The 12,818-nt window shown below is 49.0% G+C and overlaps 1 non-coding gene across 1 annotated transcript; it reads right to left on the reverse strand.

Moving 5' to 3' along the window:
* Window positions 1–10,497: 10,497 nt before the first annotated feature.
* TRNAE-CUC (transfer RNA glutamic acid (anticodon CUC)) lies at window positions 10,498–10,569 on the reverse strand. Its single transcript has one exon. It is a non-coding gene; the product is annotated as a tRNA-Glu (tRNA).
* Window positions 10,570–12,818: the final 2,249 nt, after the last annotated feature.

Genomic DNA, 12,818 nt, shown 5'->3' on the forward strand with positions numbered 1-12,818 from the left:
TATTCTCCTCCTGCTTGTCCGCAGGTATATCATTCAATACTTCTGCCTTTTTCTCTGGCGACAAGATACAAGAAGTCCTCTTCGTGACGTTCTGCTTTCTGGTACATACATTAATATCATGCCCCGTTTTGCGACAGTAGTCACAGTATGGTCTTGTCCGAGCACGACATTCTGCTGCCCTGTGACCTGTTTTATCACAGACAAAACATCAAGTGGGAGACTTCCCCGCTGTACTTCCGCATTTTCCTGCGGTGCCGTTCTCCGTGTTGTCGCGAAAAACCAACAAATTTGACTGTCGTTGGGCCTCTAAAACATTGTCCGCAGCCTCGGCCATTTCATCTAGCTTACGACATTTTTTCTCACGTAGGAAAAGCGCCACGCGGTTATGGCATTGATTGATAAACTGTTCAGCTACTATGAGATCTCGAACAGACGAATATTCTTTTGCTGTCTTGGACATCTCCACCCATCTGTCGAAATAACTTGCCAACCTGGTTGCATACTGCTTGCCTGTTTCTCCATCATGAGGTCTGCTATGCCGGTACTTCTCCCGGTAGCCCTCCGCCGTGAAACGAAAACGCTGCAGTAATGCTAACTTGGCTTTCTCGTAGTCAAGTGCCTCTTCTGGAGACAAGCGACCAAATACTTTGAGAGCTTCTCCGCTCAGACACAGACTCAGTGCCGTGGCCCACTTATCCTTAGGCCATTCCTGACCGGTGGCCACATTCTCAAATCTCTTGAGATAAGCATCAAGGTCATCTCGGTTTTCATTAAATCCGGGTATGAAATTGTGCGGGTTAACGTTACACGGTTCTCGCACCTGTCGACCATGGTCCGACGCCGCGGATCCCCTGGCCCCTTCCACCTGAGCAAGTTGAAGACGCAATTGAATCGTCTTCTGGCATTCGGCCTCAAGTTTTCGTTCCAACTCCGCCTGTTCCATCCTCTCCTTTCTTGCCTCTCGCTCAGCTGCCCTTTCTTCGCGAGCTCGTGCCTCACGCTCATCAAGCCATGCCTTCAACTCATCGCCCTCTAGCTCCATGCGTATCGCTAACGGCGTTAAATCAGACGTGGTCATTTTCTCTCCTTCTGTAAAAACCTTAATTGCATAAGCAATTTTGTCCTGTCGCAGCGGACGCCAATTGTCACGAGGCTAGTCAACCCACAAGCTCTCGTGTAGGTTCTTGTGCATACAAACCGATGAGAAAACCCACATCGGTAAGGAGAACACGAGACCGTTTATGCACACAAGAAAAACAACTAAATATAATTTCAATAAACTAGATAAAGAGAAAGAAATAAGAGGAAAAACAAACAAAGCACACAAATTATAGGAGAAATTAACCTAATGACCGCGAAATGCTAAGGACGCGTAAGTTCCGCAATAGCAAAAGCGACTGTCACCGTTCGGTCGCGGCACGCTTGTAGACGGCGAGGGTTGATGCGATGGGGTGCAGAAAAGGTAGATCAGAGGTCCAAGCGTTGCTCGGGTTGAAGGTAGCTCCGGGCGCACCAACGTCAGTGACCTCTCAACGTTCGTCCTCCGACGCTGGGACGTAGTCCTGGAAACGGGACGAGCCTGGCCAAAGCCAGATGGTGAGAAGCCTTGCCAACGCCAAACGACGAGCAGCCTGGCCAATGCCAGACGACGAGCGGCCTGGCCAACGCCAGACGATAGATGATGCTCGGGTGCCCGACCAGGTGGGAGCCCGCAGCAGCCTTGCCTCAGGAACTCGGCCGCCACCCCCGCGCCCTGGTAGCCTGCTTGCCTTCGTCGCGTCCCGGCCACGTCTGCCCCGTTCTTCGTTCGGGCTTCTTCCAAACCAGCGTGGGGGCCTCTCATTCGTCTGAACTTCACGCGCCTCGTCTGCCCATTGTCTTCCTCACCGGATACATCGCGAAAGCGCGCGTCCACACCATCGGTCGTCGTCGTTTTCTTTCCAATGTCGGTGCACTCGCGCACATTTTGAACCGAACACTGGTTGCACTCACGCACTTCACGAAACGCGCACTTCACTTATGTCTGCAAAGAAAGGTCGGTAAGTATAGTGGTTACTTTCTTCAAGTTTCGGCACAGTTTCTCGCTGATTACAGATACGGCAGCTCCAGCGTGAATAAGTCCGTGCACCTTAATGCCATCAATATAATGTTCGATTTTGTTCGGGAGACAGCAGTTAGGTCTTGAAATTTTCACTGTCTACGCAGTTCTTGACTCCAGAACTGTGTCCGTCGGTTTTCCCCTCGCGGTGGGCTGTTGCGACGTAACATTGGAGAAATGGATCTGCGATGAAAAGAAGGCGAATGGCTTGAGCCGGATGGGCGGCGACCGAGACGTACTTCTAGAGGTGGGTCAGCAGGAACGGGATATCGTGGCTGAGTGGGCGTGTACTGTGAGGCCTCTGCAATGTCACGAGAAGGGAAGCTGCGACGGCGGCAGTGACGAGCTATGTGGCCTGGGATGCCACATGAAAAACATATTGGCTGATTATCCGGAGTGCGCCATTGGCTGAAGGTAGGGGCACTATTCGCTGAATAAGGTACCGTAAATGGTCGTACAGGTGGCAGCGTCATATAAACGTTCCGAGTTATTTCGAATACAGCCAGAGACGGGACGGTCAACGGGCGGGCAGGTGGCGTCGACGAATAAACGTGGTGAGTTGCTTCGTAGATTGCCGGAGACGATGGAGCACGTGGCTGAGCCACAGCGGCTGCATATGTTAGTGGTGCGGTAACAGATGGTGGAGCCTGAGCTGGCGGCAATGCTTCAGCCACTTGCGATTCAATGACATGGCGAAGCGAAGGCGACAAGGGTGCCATCGGCTCGGTATCTCTGGTGATTATAAATAGCTGCCGGGCGACACCCTCGCGTATGAATTGCTTTATGAGTGGCATTAACACAGATTGGTTGGCAGTGTCATGGCGACAGTGGAGGGATGAGAGGTCCGCGGTGTCTTGAGCAGCGCAACGTGTGGAAGCACGTTGCCTACGCAGTTCATCATTGCTTTGGCAGAGCTGAATCACCTCGGCGACCAACTGGAGACTCTTCGCAGCAAGCATTTGAAATGCACCGTCATCGATTCCTTTCATGATGTTTTTTATCTTGCCTGCCTCATCCAGAGTCAGGTTGACGAGCTGGCAGAGGAAAGGCACATCTTCGGAGTAGCTCGTGAAAGTCTCGTCTGTTCTCTGTACTTCACCACGCAAGCGCTGTTCAGCACAAAGGCGGTGGACAGCAGGACGGCCAAAGACTTCCGAGAGGGTTTTTGTTGATTCTGACCAGGTACTTAATCCACTTTGATGATTCCTGTACCATAGTTTCGCCACGCCGGTCAGGTAAAAACTCAAATTCGTGAGCTTATAATCGGCGTTCCACTTATTATACGCGCTCACAAGTTCACACTCGGCAATCCAGTTGTCCACATCTTGGATCTATCGTGAACTTACTTACAGCGCAGCACCAGAAAAAATACAGGACAGGAAAGGAGCAAAAGAGAAAGAAAAGACGGCGCTGACTCCCAACTGTTGTTGAAAAAAGCGGGGTCAAAAGTATATATATAGGTACTGGCAGCCTACATCACAACATGCGCAGAATACGAGGTGCACCGTAGTAGCGTTGTCACACTCATGGCAATAAACACGATTGGCCTAAATAACTTAATTTTTTTTCATGCAGTGTGACGGATGGTTCACTAACGCACTTGCTACCCTTAATCTTTCTTTGATATGCCTCAGCGACTTATCTTGTTAGCTGGTTAGGATGCTTGAAGATGATGGTGGTTCTCTCAAAAATGGGATGACAACCGCATGACCTGCAATGTTCCGGCAGATGAAGTCGCGCGATCCCTTGAAGAGATAACTCATGCTCCCTTAAACGAATATTCACACATCGTTTCGTTTGTTCCACGTACTTCCTACCACACGATAATGGGATTAAATAGAAGCTTTTTTTACGCGCGCGATGTACGTGTTCTTATGATTCACAGCACATCTTCCTTTGGCTTGCTTGTTCCTCAGCGCATTATCAACCATCGGGCAAATGCGACCTACCTTATGTTTGGCGTGAAAAAATGAACGCCGACACCATACCTTGAGCCTACGTTGTTCAGCCCATGCGCCAATTTGTGTACGTAAGGAAAAACTGCTCTTTTTCTTTTTCCATTATAATTTTCTTGAGCTCTCTGTATTTCACGAGCTTAACGCTCCAAACCATTAACTCACACACAGACGAAATCACCTTGTCAGGATACCAAGCATCTACTAAGCGTTTTACCCGGTTATGAAAAGCAGTATTCGACACGTGCACACAGGATTTCCTGAGTGACGCATTTAGGATTGTCTTTGCCAGACTTGTAGTTTAAGATAGGCTTCACTGATCTTCGGTCATATACCCAACACAAATGATTTTTACCAAGAGTTAGCTTTGGATCAAGAAACTGTAGCTTGTAATCCTTACGGACTTAAAGAGTGAAGGTGAGGCCTATACCATGCTGACTTAACAATTTGAGAATGTGATCAATGTCCTTATGGAGAATGGCATTGTGGGAAAAAATTACAAATTGTGGGGGGCACTGCGACCCTGCCATCTTCCGCCGCTCCGTACAGCGCGCGAACACATAGGTTCGGGCGCGCTTCTCCACTCACCGCGCGCTGAAAAATCGATTGCTTAGTAATTTAAGATGCACAAATGGTTTATGGCATTGCTCATACCTGATGATGCTGGGCTTGAAAATATACACCTCTGAAGAGTTCACTTTGCTGGCAGTGTCACAAGCCCCGAAGCTCGCGCACGATCGTAGCCTCTTCGTTACAGAAAGCGACATACCAGACACCCCTTAAAAAATTGTCTGGGTACGCTGAATGCTTTATTCCGTCACATTCTATTTGATGCAAAAAAATACGGCCGTTTTTGTCATTTCTGTGCATCTGCTGTGATTTCCTTAACGCATGCATGCTGCTTACTTTCCCGATAATATTACGACGAATTCATTTCTTCTGTCAGCAATCGCTGTACTTTCTCACATTTTGAACGATGGTGTGACACCTGGGAGCGCCATCGTCCTGTCATAGTCCGGTGTCGACCCTGTCAATGAGCGTCGCTGTTTATTGTTTGCGTGCAAAGACTTACTGCGTCTTGTTCAGTGAAAGTGTCTTGTGAAGTTGCAACATCCAGATCTGTTTCGTTGGTCTCCATTTTTCGCTTCCTTGATGTTTAACCTAGGGGCCAAACTCGCGAAGCAGGATCTTGGCGAGGCTTCTATGCACTCGAAATTGTGTAAGAAAAATAGTTCTCGAAAAAGATATTCACGCATGCAGTCAAGAAATGGTTTTCACATGCGGAACGGAGGCACGTAGTCTTCGTCGCGCATGTGTCTGCTGCATACGACTGTCGATGCAGACTTGTCATTGATGATGAAACTGTCTCTCGCAATATTCTTTTGTCACTTGCCGCACAACTTAGTATTGTTTGGGAATTCGTGAGAAGGAACACCGGGTGCTTTCGCTGGACGGGACTTGCAATACGGAACCACGGCAATCGAGCGGCCGCGACGGAACACAGCAATGAAAATTCACGCAGCTAATATATATCGAAGTGCGAAATGCGCGAACTGAAGGTTGTGCGACTGCCTTTTTGCCTCAAAAAATTACTGTAGACTGAACACTGACAAAGCACCGAATGAATTGCAGCCGTAGTGGGTAAATACCAAAATAAAGCAGCCACACTAAAGATCAAAGGCAATTCACAACAATCTACTTCTAGCAATAAGCTGCAAGAGAATTTATCCAGATTTTTCAGAAAAACAGCTGCTTACTTGACAAAAAGTTGTAATGTTGTCAATTGCTATTTCTTAACGTGTTTTTCTCTGAGCTAGAAAGATAGCGCAGAACTCATGTGCTCTACAGATTCAGTGTCGCGGCAGGCGGCCTGAGAGCGTAAGCAGCTGCGTAATTCGTTCGCATTCTTCATGGACGAGGCTTGCAGTACAAAGGAAGGCAAAAGGGCTTGGGGTCTCCGGAATCATTATTTCCAGGTAGTGTTAACACCTTGACAGTGCACACCACCACTCTCTGTGCATACCATTTGAAGATGTTATTCGGAGGCAAGACCTCTTTTCCTCTCTCTCTCTTTTTTTACTCTCCTTCTCCTTACGTAGTTTTTTAGCCTTTAGATATACATCACAAGTACGTGTTTGAAAGCGTTGTCAGGCTGCAGACAGCAGCTTTTAGCCCTGAAACCACTCCAAATGTATTTGAAAAGTAAAAAAAAAAAACTAGAAAATAGCTAGAAAAAGGAACGCGCGCTCGTCATTCTCTGAGCCACCTCTCAATTGCGTCCGACGAGACCAAGGGCCAAAAGTATTTAGTGCTCTCTGATTTCAGAATGGATGCAGCATTGTTCTTCTATCTGTCTGATCTTTGCCAGTGCTTTAGGCTTTCTGAATTATGCCCCTCATTAGCCGATTCTTCGGCATTTTCACTGAGTTTTCGCTCGTATTATCCACGAACCCATACATACCTACGTTAAGCGACAAGCTGTCTGGGCAATTAGTTTTCTTTTAATAGAAGATCCTCTATCTATCCTCGATTGCTTTATTAATTCCTCTACCCCTCTTCGTCGAGAACGCTTATTTCACGGTTTCACATCGACAAACTCTCTTGTGCCATGTGCGTGGTGCAGAAGGTGCAATGTCAGGGTTGCTGCGCCCCTACCACCATCGTGTGGCGAAACATACCCAGAAATTCTCCCATTGTATTGGCGAAGCCTGAGAATGCCGTGAGGAAAAAAGCGGCGCAGGTGCAGTCTAGCCCGGCCGTGGCCTACCCTCAAAATACTCGGAGTTCACCGCCAGGGCCAGGTGCTGCGTTGTCGTTGCTCCGCAAATTCGAGCTTTGGTTCCCTATATGGAGAGAGCTTGGCAATCGGCGGAGCAACCATGCCGCAACGGTGCTGTTACTGACCACGTGACCACAACACCTCCACCGCAGTGGTGTCCGTCATATTTACGTTTTCTGCGCAATGGTCGTGCAGCAGAAGTCATGTAAACGCTGTTCATTCCTAAACTATAGCACTGCTAAACAAATTGTGAAAGCGAAATTGTTAAGGCACAGTATTATCAAAGTTCAATGAAGAATATGGGAGGAATCGGATGTGTTCAAATCATCGAGGAACTTACTTCTAGAGTTGTGTACGCCGATGCAAGTGCCTGACGGTCTTCAACGCACGTTGCTTTTAGAGCACACATCTTACGCAATGGTTCCTGCGTTGAGCGTTTGTCGTCAGCGGAACAGATCGAGTGGATGAGGACAAAAAAGAGCGAACGTGAAATCTATCAATACCATGAGCCGCTGGCCTATAACGTCACTTTATTCCTCCGTCACACGCGCTGGCGCTTCGATTGGGGCACGTGCACATGCTGGGCTGACAGGTGCGTCTGGCTTCGCTTGTCGTAACTGGGATGTCGGCGTTTCGGTTAGTTAGCTACACCTGCAGTGTACGGAGTAGTGTGCGTAGCGCTCGAGCGCTGGCAGCTTCTGTGGGAATATGTAACGCATGTTACAATACTGCGCCTGTGGATAACCAGAACCTCAAACATAGTCGGCGTTGCGTCCACACAAAGTGGCGTTCAGAATTCGCACGAGGAAGTGTCGTTATCACTGGTGGATTTTCGTGTTATAAAAGCCTTTGGGTGCGTGCTCATTTTGGATCGTATGGATTAATATTTTAATGATTAGCTTCAATAGTAATGAGGTTTGGTATTGCTTATGATGCTCAAGATGCCATCAGGACGTCGTAGTTAGCTAAAATGTTCATGTCAGATTAGGTTACGGTAACTTACAACTCTATCACCTGACATCGACGCTTTGCACAGCCTCCGTGATTGGTTCCCCCTTCGCAAAGGTGAGCTGCAGAAAGCTTGCAACGTCCCCGATTCTGGAGGCCGTAAATATTATGTGATCAATCACTGGGATGTCATAGGTAGCTAAAATGTGTGACGTCACAGTCACGTCTTGTTGACGTCGGATTACGTTACTTATTCTGAAAATCCACTCCTAGGAAATCAGTCCAAATCCTAACATGGTATTGCACTGCCTCCGTGACCGCGCCCAATCCCGCAGGCAGTGCAAATTTACAATGTCATCTCATGACGTCGACGCGTGAACTCACGTTACCTGACGCCATCATGACGTTACAAGCTTAGGTCGTATTGTTACATCCTGACGTGATAATGGTTTACATTACCCGTGTTGACGCCGCCGACGCGGGACGTCGACGGTCAATTTTGAGGTTTTGACGAGACATCTAAAGCTTTCCGTGGAGCAGGTGCAAAGGAGGAAGCAGACTATCAAAATTAATACGTGACCATCGCGCCTACTTGTAAGCTTCGCAGTGTTCCACGAGCAAGTGATAGAGGGAAGAAAGTGTGTGTTTAATGAAAAAAATTCGTTGCGCTAGTTTGTGATTGCAGAATCTTGTATGCTTCTTTGAGAAAATATTTTAATAAAGAATAACATAACTTTTCTAAACATCTTTATATAGTCAAAACATATCAAATGTTTAGCACATATTTTACCCTTTTCCATGGTGTGCTCAAATGCTAATTCAGGAGGTCTATCGCTAGGGTAACTGATACCAACGTCTCTGGGTACGCAGAGTAAGGAAAACTTAAGAGATGGCTGACTATCAGAGTGACGCGCAACGACCAGGGACTAACAGCTCCGCTACACCAGGCAAGCCAGAAAAACATCGGCTGCGAACTTACGCTCAATTTTTCTCAGCGAGTAGCCGAGGTCCCCAAACTTGCATGCATTTTTCAAAGTGATTTGCATTCTCACGTGAGCCTCCGCAGGTGAGTTCAGAGAATTTTAATTTGTTCACACGCTTGTTTGTTTTAGCCTACTGGTTTATCGTAGCCATTGACGTAAGCCCGTATAGGTGGAGCCACCTGGTGGCACAAAGACAAACTAGCCAATCACAACATTGTTATTGCAGAAAATAATTTATTCTACTTTTTTGTTGGTACAAATTCTCGGCAGTGACATAGTTCGGGAGGTGTCTTTTTTTTGAACATTTTGTGCGACAGCCTCAAGGCTAAAATAGTATATTCCCCACTAATTGTGGTTCCGTGAAGCGACAAAAGATGGTGATACCATCTTCATGAAACCTGGCGCTGCGTAATATCTATACGTATTGCGAAATATCACACGTGTTAATAGAGCAGATAAGAAAGTGTTGAGGGCGTGAGAATGGTTGCTCACGTTTGTGTGCAAAATACAATGCAGCACTGCGAGCGTCACATCTCTGTGAGTTCAAGTACTGTCATAAAAAATTTGCAGACTCTACATATCATGGGAATCGTTGTTATGCGAAGCATGCGAATGGAAGGAGACTGTGTTGTAATTTTTCAATTGAGTGAATGCACGCACAGACACTGATGCACGCACAGACTCACATGCATGCACAGACACAGGTTAAACACCCGCATATGTTTTATATTGTTACGGCCCCGCCGCGGTGGTCTAGTGGCTAAGGTACTCGGCTGCTGACCCGCAGGTCGCGGGTTCGATTCCCGGCTGCGGCGGCTGCATTTCCGATGGAGGCGGAAATGTCGAGGCCCGTGTGCTCAGATTTGGGTGCACGTTAAAGAACCCCAGGTGGTCAAAATTTCCGGAGCCCTCCACTACGGCGTCTCTCATAATCATATGGTGGTTTTGGGACGTTAAACCCCACAAATCAATCAATCATTTATATTGTTACGTCATGACTTTGAATTGGCAGATTGCCGTGGACCCCATGTACCGAGAGAAGACGGCTTTTGTAACGCCTGATGACCTCTACCAATTCAAAGTCATGCCTTTCGGCCTATGTAATGCCCCCGCCACTTTTGAACGAATGATGGACTCCCTGCTCCATCGATTCAGGTAGTGTAAGTGTCTTTGTTATCTGGATAACGTGATTGTGTTTGCTCCCACTTTTGAAACACACCTTGAGAGACTGTCGAAAATTCTTGATCTATTCCGTCTCGCCGGCCTTCAGCTGAAATCATCCAAGTGCCGGTTTGGATGCTGCCGCATTACAATACTTGGACATATTGTTGACGCTTACGGCGTACAGCCTGATCCAGAAAAAGTTCGAGCTGTGGAGGACTTTCCTGTGCCAAAAATCACCAAAGATGTCCGCAGCTTTGTGGGGCTCTGCTCCTACTTTCGGCGGTTCATCAAGAACTTCGCGGAAATCACTCGGCCCCTAATAGATCTACTCAAATCAGATAAGACGTTTACCTGGGGTCCCTCACAAGCAGCAGCATTCACCGACCTGACCACTTTGCTCACTTCCTCTCCTGTTCTGGCTCACTTCGACCCTGTAGCGGCGGCACTGGCGGGCAGAGTTGCGGGAACATGGCAGCGGGCCGTTCGGCGAAGGGCGTGTTCTCCGGGTCACCAATGTAGCGGCGGCACTGGCGGGCAGAGTTGCGGGAACATGGCAGCGGGCCGTTCGGGTTCCGACGCCGGGAATCGAACCCGGGCCTCCTGGGTGAGAGCCAGGTATCCTAGCCACTAGACCACGCCGGAGGAACCACGCCGGAGGAACCACTAGACTACGCCGGAGAAGAGGAGAACGAGCTGACACGCCTGGCGTGGCGGACGCTGGTAGCCGACGTGGCTCCGCTTCAGGCCTGCAATAAAGTGGCGAGATCGGCACGGCCCCATCGGCCGCCTTCGACGTCTTCTCACGTCTCCTCTTCTCTCGCCGCTACAACCCTACGGCACCGACCGAAGTCCGCACCGATGCCAGCGGTTATGGAATAGGCGCTGTGTTGGCTCAGCGACAACGTGGGTAGCATCGCGTGACACCTTATGCCAGCAGGCTGCTGTCCCCCTAGGAGCGTAATTATTCCATAACAGAGCGCGAATGCCTAGCGCTGGTGTGGGCAGTCACGAAATTTCGCCCTTACTTATACGACCGACCATTTATAGTTTTCACCGACCACCGTGCTCTTTGCTGGCTTACCTCCCTCAAAGATCCCACAGGTTGTCTCAGCCGCTGGGCACTCCCCCTCTAAGAGTATTCTTACACTGCAGTGTATAAATCAGGAAAACTGCACAAAGATGTGGACTATCTATCACGCTACCCTGTGGCCGACTGCGATCCTACGAGCACTGATTCTGTGGGTTGCGTCCTTTCCATCTCCCAGCTGCTTCATCTCGGGAACGAGTAGCGTCGCGATCCGTACATCAGCCGCCTAATACAACACCTCGAATCTTCACCGCAAGACGCTTCTGTTCGCATGTTTACCTTAAAGGACCACACCTTATATCGGCGAAATTTATCACCCTATGGTCACGACCTACTTCTGGTCATACCAAAGCACCTGCGCTCCACAGTCCTACGCGAGCTCCATGACGCGCCAACCACGGGTCACCTTGGTGTCTCTCGCACATATGACCATGTGCGCCGCCGCTTCTACTGGCGTGGCCTTTCACGCTCTGTAGGTCGTTATGTCAACGCTTTCGAATTTTTCCAGCGTCGAAAAAGGCCGTCGGGACTCCCTTCCGGATATCCTCTGCCCATCGACATCCCATCGGAGCCATTCTTCCGTGTTGGTTTGGACCTTCTCGGTCCCTTCCCAACATCCGCCTCCGGAAACCAGTGGGTCGCGGTTGCTACAGATTACGCGACCCGCTATGCATTTATGCGAGCCATGCCAAAGAGCTGCGCTACAGACGTCACTGAATTTCTACAATGCAATCTCATTTTAGTGCATGGAGCCCCTCGTCAACTGCTGACACACCGAGGCCGTACGATTCTTTCAAAAGTGGTTGACGATATCCTGCGTTCCTGCTCTACGCAACATAAGCTCGCGACATCGTACCATCCCCAAACAAACGGGCTTACAGAACGGTTAAACCGCACCCTGACAGACATGCTATCGAAATACGTCTCGGTCGACCATCGTGATTGAGACCTTTCACTACCCTACGTGAAGTTCCCATACAATTCCTCCCGGCATGGCACTGCTGGGTACTCGCCATTTTACCTTCTGTTTGGACGCGAACCAACATTGCCGTTGGATACCTTCCTGCCAGCCGCTGCGTAGTCTACTTTTTAGTATGCACGTGACGCTCTTACCCGAGCTGACCATGCTCGTCAGCTTGCCCGCAGCAGAATAATGGCGTCCCAAGACTCGCAGAAGCATCGTTACGACGAGCGGCATCGTGACGAACCCTTTCCGACAGGTTCCCTCGTTCTTCTTTGGTCCCCCACGCGACATGCAGGCCTTTCAGAGAAGCTTCTCTCTCGTTTAACGGCCCATACCACGTGCTTAGACAAGTGACTGACACTACGTATGAAACTGTCCCTGATAATCCATCAACCTCTTTTGCTCTGCTGTCCCGGGACATTGTCCACGTATCAAGGCTCAAGCGTTACCTCAGTGCTCCTGCTGTGGCACCGTAAGCTCGCCGGGTCGGTGCTTTTACCACCGGGGGTTGTGTTACGTGATTTCGGCAGACTGAAATACGGCATTGTGGGACATACCCAAGAAAGGCGCCTCAGACTGAGAGTGAAGAAGTGAACGTTGTCGGTGAGCTGCGTTGTGGATTCGGACTGACTACTGTTATATTCCACGTAACAATACAGCCAGTTATTTACAAACTGCGTAGCCATGCCAACCGCAACACCAGGAGGGATAAGCTGGTATGAAGCGCTGGTGCTCGCGAGGGTTGTAGCTCTGGCAACTGCTACAGAAATAAACGTCAACCGACGGCGCCTATCTACACCTCACGTTAAGACAACGTGATGGCTGTATCAAAGTAGTACA

This window comes from Rhipicephalus microplus, chromosome 2, assembly GCF_043290135.1.
Source record: "Rhipicephalus microplus isolate Deutch F79 chromosome 2, USDA_Rmic, whole genome shotgun sequence".
NCBI lineage: Eukaryota > Metazoa > Arthropoda > Arachnida > Ixodida > Ixodidae > Rhipicephalus > Rhipicephalus microplus.